Source organism: Halyomorpha halys, unplaced genomic scaffold (assembly GCF_000696795.3).
Source record: "Halyomorpha halys isolate HHAL.00 unplaced genomic scaffold, Hhal_1.1 Scaffold1441.1, whole genome shotgun sequence".
NCBI classification, from domain to species: Eukaryota; Metazoa; Arthropoda; class Insecta; order Hemiptera; family Pentatomidae; genus Halyomorpha; species Halyomorpha halys.
The window spans coordinates 328,533-340,107 of NW_027112132.1; the positions used below are offsets into that span (position 1 = coordinate 328,533).

At 29.4% G+C, this 11,575-nt stretch overlaps 1 protein-coding gene across 1 annotated transcript in view; it reads right to left on the reverse strand.

The window, feature by feature from the left end:
- The window catches only part of Ctl2 (Choline transporter-like 2), an 81,730-nt gene extending 80,743 nt beyond the window's left edge, over nucleotides 1-987 (reverse strand). Inside the window, exon 1 of the mRNA XM_067050166.1 lies at nucleotides 966-987. The gene's annotated coding sequence lies outside the window, so the exon portion shown is untranslated. The remainder of the gene's footprint in view (nucleotides 1-965) is intronic.
- Between the last annotated feature and the right edge of the window lie 10,588 nt (nucleotides 988-11,575).

The window sequence follows — 11,575 nt, forward strand, 5'->3', positions numbered from 1 at the left end:
ATTTTATCATTATGTTATTTTATTTATTTATTTTATTGGTTTATTTAAATTACTTTTTTCTTTTTATTGAGTAATTTTTTTAAAATTTTCCTACTGTTAAAAAATAAAAGCATATAAATAAGGAAATTCAAATCACTTCAGTGTACCACTCAAAAAGTATTTGCACCTTAATATGCACTGTGTATCAATTATAGCATTAGAGAATTCAATCGATAATTAATAACTGTATTTAATAATTAATAATAGTAACTATAAAAAAAGGAGTAAAAATGACCTAACCTACAAAATGTGGTCTATCCAATATTAATTTTTTATTGATGTTTAATGCCTAGTTCCATATATATTTCAATTATTCCTATGGATAAATGAGTGCAGTTGGCCTATCTAAATTAATAAATATTTATAAATAATTATAGTGAATAAATAAACTGATATGAAACTTTTTTTAATATTTATTGAATTTTCCAAATTTATTTTGTTCTGTAACTAAAGTCATATAATATATACATATATAGTTATGAGAGATAGTTGACCGTGGATGATAAATGAAGAGAAGATGGTTGGGGGTGCGGTCAATGAAATTTTCATTGACCGCACCCCCAACCATCTTCTCTTCATATATACATATATAGAATACAACACCACTATTAAAGCGCTGACCAAGTAGAAATATTAAGTTACAAAGAAGAATCTTATAAAAGAACCAAAATTGTTCAGACAATTCTAGTTTTTAAAAACAAACGTGCAAAATCGCGACTTCGGCCAATTGACATTGACTTTTTATCACACTATTGGCCTAATTGCTTACTGTAGTTTTTAGGAATAAACGAAAATTCGGTATTTTTGAACTACTGTATTTTCCATGTCAATGTCAATTGTAAAAAGAAAAAAAAGATATGTTCATCGTTTTATTTTTAAAAATTGTTGAAATCTAATATAAATAATTTATTATATTACTAACTTACTGTACGGGAATCTTCTGAGTTTCTAATCCCAAGACTAACCTGGAATAAAGAAAAAAATTAGCTACATAAAACAATTTATTGTAATCATATGTATCATAGTACTTAGTATATGTATGGATTTTAGAATATTTCAATCCAGACTTCTAAATAAACCTAAAAACAGTTATTTCAAATAATATTTACCATGGATATTAACTAGCGCTTATAAAACCTGTTGGATAAATAAAGAACAATGATTGTTCAACGTGTTTAACCAGTTATAGAAAACTGCAAGGATTTAAACAAATATTTATTAGATTAATCAATATATACCCCCTCAACATAAAAACAACCACTATACTTCGAAACTTGCACCCCACCCCTCTCTGCTATATTTTTCAACAAAACATTTTCCGAAAATCCATTAATAAATAAAATTTGAAAGAACAACGAACCCTCCTTTAAACGCTACGTTAATAAAATAACAAAATATGTATATGTATTGCATATTTTTATTTATGAGTCAGTTACATGAATTATTTATTTATCTCTTTTATTTAATATTTTGTTGATATATTTGTTTAAATTTGTTCTACAGTAAAAAATTAATATTTTGGGAGATTCCAAAATTAAATAAAAGTTTTATTAATCTAATCATTTTAGTAATTGTAAATTTTGTTATTTGTTAAAAAAAAAAGAAAAAGAAAAGCATGCTTAGTTTAACTATATGTTTTATTATTGAAACAACTTTCCATGATAATTACGAAGCTGTCAACAACAGTAACAAACTTAGTTGAGGAGAACCTGTAGATTAATAAAACGAAACACGTGTAAAGGTTAAAGAACTAAGCAAGCAGAACTGAATACAAACCAAATACATAACTAGGAAAGATGGGCTTTCTTCTTCTCTCTCTCTCTTAATTTATTGATTTATTATTTTAATATATCATATATTTATATTATTGGAACATGTCCTTCATTAACGTTTATGAGCATATTTAACTAGAAATTCTGTAGTTAAAAAGATAATATAAGAAAAAAAATGAAATACAGATAGTTTAGTTCTATTTATTATTTTAGTCTTAAACATTACTCAATCCCTTAAAATGTAACAGTATTTTTAAATTTGTAACGCACATTTTCAGAAAGGTAAAAAAAAAAATTTGATTTTTATATCCTATATAAAATGATCTTATGTATAATTGATTTGAATAAGACCAGAAACATTTTATATCATAAAATGTGGTGTACGGATCACACAACATTCACTTAACAACCGACTTTAAAGTGAAATTAGTTACCTTTCAAAATAGGAATTTCTTCATTATTGATAGTGACAATTCATAAGAATTTTTGTCGTTTCTTCAAAAGTGAAACAGACTATACAACGAGAAAGGACAACGTAATGTGTGACGTAATAATCAGTTTCTATACGTTTTACCTAGAAAGGTCAAACCAGGGTTTTTTTTAACCTGGATGGGGACAGTTTCGGGGAATCGTGACCAACTTCCTGCCCCCCTGACGACAATATCATGTAGGCAATTTCCGTGAGTCACTGAATGTATGACCTCTAAGCCTTCTGAATCATGCGTAGAAAGAAGAACAGTTAGTTACACAACAATAAGCAGTAACAGTTACGTCCAATTTCCCTCATTGTCTAAACAACCATCCTCGTTTAGTCTCTTTTGTCTAGCAGATATGGATTTTTTTCTTTAAAATGCAGAAGCAGATATTTTCAGTTTTATCCTGTTTCGTGGACCGTGAATATAAATCACTGAGAAATATAATCCTATCATTCCTCTTAGGAAATTAAAAAAAAAAAACGTAAGAAATTAAAGAGGCATAAGTTGGCTTAGCTTGTAAGAAGAATTTCATCACAATATGTAAAATACATTAATAATGAAAACTTTTAATTAGGTAATACCATCATTTCAACTCTATATAATCACAGTTTAATTCCAGTTTCTACTGTAAGCGCTGTACTTGGACTGAATCTGACAACTTAACTCATAGCATTTTACTTAGCCACATTTAAAATCAATGAAAGGAAAATATCTATACACATACGTATCATCCTTTGACAAAGTTATATAGTGATTCATAAATTAGTTGGTTTCAGATCATAAAAATAAAGTGAAAGATTTTTTCATATTTTTTATGAATCATTTTTAAGTAGGAAAACTATTTATCTAACAGCCTAATTAATTTAGTTTTTCACTTATTTCGAAGTTTTAAATGACTCCTTAGTAATCAACAGTCATTTTAATATTTTAGTTTTTTTTTTCTTTCCTTTTTTAAATTTTTTTTAAATCACAAAATATTTTGATTATCGCTAATTAATTTACAGTTTTTTTTTTTTTTTTTGTATTTTAATAGTACTAATTCGTTAGTTCAAATAATATAATCCAATAGCGATTAGTTTATACTATTTTTTTATAAAGTAGAATGTTCCTAAATTTCAACCAAAAGAATTTTTTATAAATTGCATAATAATAATGTTAATAACAACTAATAAGTAAGTTATATTTCAAATAATATTAAGAGTATTTTATTATCACAGTAAAGTTAAAAAAAATTTTTTTTTTTAAATTTCTATTTCTATTTGTTAACTTTTTTTTTTCCTTATATTTTAGTCACATTTTGATTGTTATTTCAGGGATTAGGCCAATCCCCTCTATATATCTCTAGGCTATAACAGCAGTAAATAAATAAAATAAATTCAATCCTTCTACACTATAATATAAAGAAGATGGGCCAGGCATACACACTCATATGCTAACATAAACATTACAAACTTAGCATTTCAAATTCAAAATGTTTCACATTTCCACTAAAAAAATCACCCCACCCTAATAAACTAGCGCAATTATTTTGATCTTTCTTGTTTTCGATGAACCAAAACGTAACCGAAAAGAAAATAGCTAGAATCAAAAATTTCTTGATCTATTGCTGTCGCAAAAATTAAACTACTAAAATAATAGTCGCAAACTAAAAAAATAAAGACTGAGGAAAATCATGAAACCCAATGTTCAACACAAACATCAAATTTGCTTGAAGCAAATAAGTAACGATATCGTTATTACTTAAAGGTGTCAAAGTTGTAAACAATATAGTTTATAATTCGATATTATATTACATTATAATATGAATAAAATAATTTTTTATGTATATTTTTATTATCTTTTACGAGATTGGTAGTTTATTATTAACAAAAATTATCCAAATATTCTCAACCTTCGTTTCGGCCGATCAGGCCATTGCCAAGGAAAAACTAATAAAATAACAGCTTCAAATATAACTTATTACCAAAACTATAGAAAAGATATTAATTATAATTTGCAAGCCTTAATTTTTGTATCACAGCCTCACATTGATTTATAAACATTACAGACTATGATACTTAAATCATTTTCACAAAGTTAAAATAACTTAATAAAATCTATAAAATACAAAACAATAAGAGAAACCATTTTCTCTACTAATAAATTTGTATTATTCTGTTTTAACTTACCTATTTGTCACTATATTTTTGTATTTTACTACTTATTACAACACAATTATATAACCTGCCTAAACAACCAGGTTGGGAATATTATCATTTTATTTCACTCAACATTTTTGTCCATTGTTTTCATATTAAAAATTCAACAAAATTTAGTTACAATATAATTATCTAAAATTCAATTATGTTCATCATAAATTAATTTTACGTAAGATCTCTGCATAACGCGTGTTTAAATTTCTTCTGTTTGACTCAAAATTAATTGCTCAAACATAAAAATAACAATTTTTCATCCCAAATTAGATGAGAGATCAACTGGAACACCGAAATCGAGGAAATTTCCTTGAGATTTCTCTTCATCACCTTGAAGTTGTTTTTAGTAGTTTTATTATCAATTAACAAAATCACAAGTTTTATTTATATCTTATCGAAAAATTAAAATCAAATTGGTTAACAGGTATAAGTTAAATATAAGTAATGATTGCATATTCCTCCCCTCTCCTCCAATCATTTTAATTAGTTGAGTACAACAAACAAATCAGTTACAAAAATACGTGTTTCATTTCATAAGTAGCTCTAGCAATTCCGTATGCTCGCATAATTACAATAGATACTTGTCAGTACATTATTGAAAGTATACAAAAATAAAATCTAGATCATGATTCAAATTATGATAATCTGTTAAGATTGTAAAGTAAAGTACACGTTGTAACACCTGTTGCCTACATCGCCGACATTGACCTGCTAGTGTATGATTTATAAAGTGTCGGCAGTTATCGATTCGTTTCATTTTACTAATTTAGTCCGCTTGTTAAATTACTATCAGTCAAACAAGGGCGATAAATAAAAGAACAGTTGTACCTTTTTTATTCCGTAAATAAAAGAAAAAACTTGCGCAAGGTACAGATTTAGTTCCTTACATATTATTACATATAGAACTTCCTTACGATTTCTATTGTGTACATAGTTACCAATATTTGAAGGTCAATGGTTTGTATAATACTATAATAGCTGTCTCCAGAAAAATATTTTTATTTTAACTAACCTAAATATGGAATATATATTAAGGGAGAAATACTGCGGTCGTACTAAGTCTTGCAAAATTGGCCAAGCTCAAAAATGAAAAGTCGTATAAAACTGAAATTAAGTTTTTAGGTATGCTAAGGATGTTACGCCAACCATTACAATTGAATGAACTGGTCCGAAGTGCTTCTTGGCGAAATCGATTTTTTCTATTTTTTTTTTTCAAAAACAGCAAAAACGATTAAAATAAATTTGGTACACGAATGTACAGTCGAGTGATCCTTCATATCAGCTTGGTCTCATTCCCATTGAAATAGTTTCCCAGGGATTAAATGCCGAATTTTCATAAAATCTTATTCTAAAGTACCCTTACTTTTGTTAATTGGAAATGACAAACCATTTTGTATTTTTAACAGTAATAAAAAATGTATAAATATGATATATGAAAGGATATTATAATTAACTAAACTAGAAAAAGAGATAGTATTTTCTTCAAGTGCTCTCCATTTAAAAAGAAAATTGGAGACAGTGAAGCATATACCATCTCTCCTGATCGCAGTTATATGTACACGGATTTTTTATGTTTTGTTAAACTGTTGCATTCTTGGTAAGGACAACGTTGATAATCGTTACTCGCACCTCCAGAAACCCCTAAATACGATGTTTTATTGCACCAGAAAAATGAAAACGAGAAGCTTGAAAATTTTTGTAAAGTGCGCACCGCAACAGATTTTTGCACATACGCAATTGAAAGTGTTGAACGAAATTGATACATCCCACCTATCATCCAAATTCGGTTGAAATCAGATGCACTGTTTAAACGGGAGATTCAAAACATATGGCTAATTAGTAACGCGAGACCCTATGTGGCCAAGAAAAACAAAAGGGATTCACACTCACTAGCGAGCTTTGGCCAGAGCCGGTCTTCCTTTCTTCACTTCTATTCTGCAAATAAACCATGAATGAGTAAGGACACTTCCGAAGAGTCGTAGGAGAGGGTAGATGAAGGGATATGGAAGACAAGAAACAGGAAGCATGAAAGCATGGAGTAAGTCCACATCTTTCCACACACTATCATCATCATCAATAAACCCTAATCAAAATTAATTAACAATCTATAACAACAAATTTTCTTAAATAATATTATTTCAAAATTTTTTGAGACAAGGTAATTATTTATTAAATAAAACCACAAAATTGTATCCAATACTGTCTCAACACTTTATTTCTTATTAGTCCAACGTTTCGGCTATTCCAGCCATCTTCAAGGACATCTTCAATACAAATCTCCTCTTCACATTAATTTATAATTTTTATTGCAGGCTATTCTGCCCAGGTCATTTTTTTTCATTCTAATTTTAAAACCTATTTATTTAAAATTTAAAACCATTAATATTTATTTTTCTCTATCAAATTTTTCAACAATATAAAATATACCACCATATAACATGTTATAGTGTTTAACTATTGTATCTTGTTCAACAAACCTCTAAATAAATTCATTTTATGCCACCTCATGCCTTATTTTCTTTAATTAATTTCATCCAGTCCACTACAAATTCAACCAGCAATTCAAAAGTGAAGTAACGCCTGGCATTGAGTTGAAGGCGCACTTCATACATGCACTATTCGAAACATAGATGCTTCAAGGACACATTAACATTCATAACGGACATCAGTTTCATTTTGTTTGAATTAAATGTAAAACGTCTATTATATATAGTGACACTTCCAGTCATTCCATTTTATTGGAAAAATTCCTATAACATCCCACCTGCTATAAATATGCAATTCTAGTTTCATACGACTTTCCTTTTTTGAGGTGGTTGTTTTCATAAACATCCAGAGTCCAATATTTGAACTCGGGGAACCAACAGCCACCCTCGAATTTGAATACAAAATTGTTCACGATCGCAATAATTCCCCCTTACGACAAATTCCATATATAGGTCTGTGAACGTAAAAATTTTAGAATCCTGCAATTTGATCTTACTTGCTGTAGAAATATTCTGAGGATCATAGAACACAAATAACATTGAAAAGCCATTTAAAAAGTTATTATTGTACAGAAATGTACAAGATTAACGAAAAGATAAAAAATCTTGGAGTGCGACATCTTTACTGTTGTTCAGTAGAAAACTGTTCAGTTAAAACACACTTAAAAATGTATTACTTATAACTATTTACAGCATGACGTAGTATTATGCTATAATTTATAGATTATTTATATTATTCGAAGTACAACAAAAATCAAAAATTTAGTCTATAAAAATATTTTATGACAACTATTCTTGGTGCTATAATTCCTCTATGACAGCGAAAAAAAAATACACATATCCTGAAATAATCCTCCAAATCTATAAGCAAATAGAATCAAATATCGCTATTTTATAGTAAACTGATATTTCTTTATTGATCAGACAACCTGAAACCAAAAAATTCTAATCTAATCAGTTTTAAAGGTTAATTATATCAAAGCTATTATGATTTGATTAAAATTGCTGACGTCGAACACCCTGATATCGGTCAAATATTCACTGATAAGAACTGTGATGGCGAAAGTTTTGATAACTTGGAATTCACAAGACGAAAACTGGAGTTATATATTTTTTTTTTCAAAAAATAATGAGGATACCAACTATTCTTCAACTGTACCAAACACATTCTCGAAGTTAAAAAAAAAAAGTGGGACAAACGAATGAAAAGTAGTCCAGAAGAGAATGATGTTCGTACAAACCAGCTATATAAGGGCTATGTGTGTCAGTTGGCATTCTCTACGAATGACTAGCGCACATTTTCACGAGAAAGTAATCTTGAACAGTTATACCACTAATCTCCAAAAATAATTTCCACAACTAGCATGTGGGAACTGCTGGGAATACAGCAATCTACATGTAAACATGATAGTATTTAAGCAATTAAAAAGTCGACAGAATCCTTTATACAAGTTATAACATTTCATAACAGATGTGGTTAAAAAAAACTGGAAACATGGGTTTTGTCCCACAAAAGTATCCCGAAACATCTGGATATTTTTTACTCCAACGCTCAAGGACGTCCATCTTATTTTCTTTAAGGGGGGATAATCTGTCCTCAAGAAGGAGAGGGTTGAAATATTTTTTTTTGATTCTTAGAAAAACAACGTCTCAAATTATATTAATAAAGCTATTGGATTTATATGATATGCCCTTTAAACCAGTATAAATCTGTTACAATTTTATCTATAAGGAAATTATTGCAAGATTATTAGTTGGCCGTATGTAATTAATTATAATGTAGAAAGGTAGTTCGGATGGCGGTCAGTAACGGCGTCCAAATAGTAAAAGAAAACTATTTATTAACTAACGTATCGGCCCACTTTGCAGGGCTTCGTCAGGGCTGTCAGATTGAAACAGTCGTCCGCTCTGTTTCAATTTGACAGCCCTGACGAAGCCCTGCAAAGTGGGCCGATACGTTAGTTAACAATAAATAGTTTTCTTTTACTATTTTGACACCTTTATTGACCACCACCCGGACTATCTTCCTACAATCTACTTCATACGGTCAACTATCCTCTACTAATGATGGATGTTCATATCGTCAAGGCTACAGAAAAAATGATAACTAGAAATACAAAGTATAACACTAATGAATTATGAATAAGATATTCGACAATTATCACCCTTTTTATCCTGAACCGTGGTCTTCTTTATTTTTTGTAACATGATTATTATGATAACCTCTAATGTGCAAAAATTTATTGACATTCTGTTATGTTAAAATTAAATTCATTACCAGTGATGCGGCGAGAGGGATGCGCTGGGATCTCTTGAGCTCTGCTCTACCCCTCACACGTGGGGGATAGAGTGGGCTCAGGGATCCTCAGGTCGATTCTGTAAATATTGTATATATTATTTTATCATTATGTTATTTTATTTATTTATTTTTCATACAGATAGTTTGATTATGTTCATCTTGTCTATTCTTTTGTTTGTATATATTTAGCGTTTTTTTTTATTTTATTTTTTTTTTATTTATTTTTTTTTTTATTTTAGTAAGTATGAGATCATTCATCAATATTACCTATTGCCCACAACTGTGTGGCAGATTGTAACATCTATCAATTTAAAAAAAAAAAAAAAAAAATTAAATTGAGGTCTAAAAACATGGTATATTATATTTATTATACCTTTTACTATTGGACCCATGGTTCTGATGGTGATATGACGTAGTAATGATACAATCTATCTATTAGAACCACATGTTAATTATATACATATGTTGATGAATGACCATTGAGCAGTTGCAGAAGACAGGAGTTGACAAGGGGTCGTTGCACTAAGACGAGACATGTGTGTGTCATTGCACCATCAGCTATCAGAAAAGCAGAAGGATCTTCTCTACAGTCACTATCCTTCTTTGATATTTGATTAAACTGTCAAGTAAGGGGGCACATAAAGATAATATCAACCCACATTTAAATGATATATTTCTATGTCAGTCTGTTGATGAATTTTTTTGACCAACTCAGAATATTAAGAAACTCGATTTGGAAATTCTAAAGTAGCTTAGATATAGTTAATTATTTTTGTTGAAGGATGGTGGTTTAAGAGATTGAGACTTATCGGCTTCAAAAAAAAAAAAAAAAGAAAGTAAAATATCCAATCCTAAATCAGAAGAATTCAAGTCATTATGTCATAAAAAAAACCTGCATTAACCGACTTCGTTTATGCACTTATTTTTACCAATCCAGCTCGAAATTTCAGCTTTTAAGTAATTTGACAGCCAAAATGTAAAAAAACACGAATTTTACTATAAAATATTATTATTATTATTTATCTTGTAATTTTAGATATGGCCTTCGGCATGTAGAATAAATTGGTGATTTATTTGACAATCTCCGCATAGGATTACTAAGAATTCGAGAGTGGAGAAACCCTCCAATGAAGACACTCCCGACATAGAACATCCATCTACTGTAGCAGATCGCTGCGCTTGAGGCGTTCCAGACACTGTATCTTGATAGACAGTGTAATGATTTCATTATGACCTAAAAGGGGCTGTGAAAGATGTATCGGAGGAATTTTGATTGAAAGATCTGAATGATCTGAAGGTGGGATTTTTTGCCCCACACCTGATTAACTCCATATCAGTCTAAGCAGCACGTTGTATATCTTAAGTTTGTTTGTAAACGATAATTTATTTTTATGATGTAGTAGTCGTCGAAGTAAGGAGAGTCGGTGATTGTATTACAAAATATGAAATTTTAATTTTGTCTAGTGATTGTACTATATGATATAAAATTTTAATTTTTGTTAATTAGTAAAATTGATTCGAAACTAATACGGCGTTTAATTTAAAATAATTAAATAAAGTATATATATATATTTTTTTTTTTTTTTTTTTCCATTGATATAGATGGTAACATTTTTGGTGAACTACAGGCTAGCTCATCAATTTTGTATCGTGTATGGAATTCCGCTGACACACAGGTGTACTCTACCTCCTTCATAAAATTCCAGGATCAGTGACGGAATAAATGGGATCAGTCGATATCAAAAGTCATTTAAATTTAATTTCCATTATTCATTAATCTTTTTATGAATGAGGTGCAGATAATTGACCGTAGAAACATGTTGGCTAACATTCTCCGCTGGACTCCCTGATTAAGACCTCAAACGCAGGTCGAAACGTCGGCATAAATAAATATTTGTTTGTCTAATTATGTTTTTCTTTGCTGACCGCACCCCCCGACCATCTTCTCCAATCATTAAACTTTTATTCAAAATTACAGTTAGGCACTGGACTGAGCTTCGACTGCCTAAAATACTGAATGTTTACTTCGTCTCGAAATCTACGTTAATCATGGCGCTAACTAAAACCATAGTTTTCATTTGTATTTCATCGAAAACGATGCAATTATTTTAGGAAAAAAGGAACAAACAAAACGAGATGTCGTGAGAAATAATGATAGAGGACTTAAGCATTTAAAAATCATTTTAATAGAGTCAGTCCAAAATCCTTCGAACAATAGTCAATGCTCCTTACTATTTGACCAATAATACCCAAAATCATGACCTTAGTATTCCATTTGTATCAGGTCTTATTAAATCCTAATTCACCACAT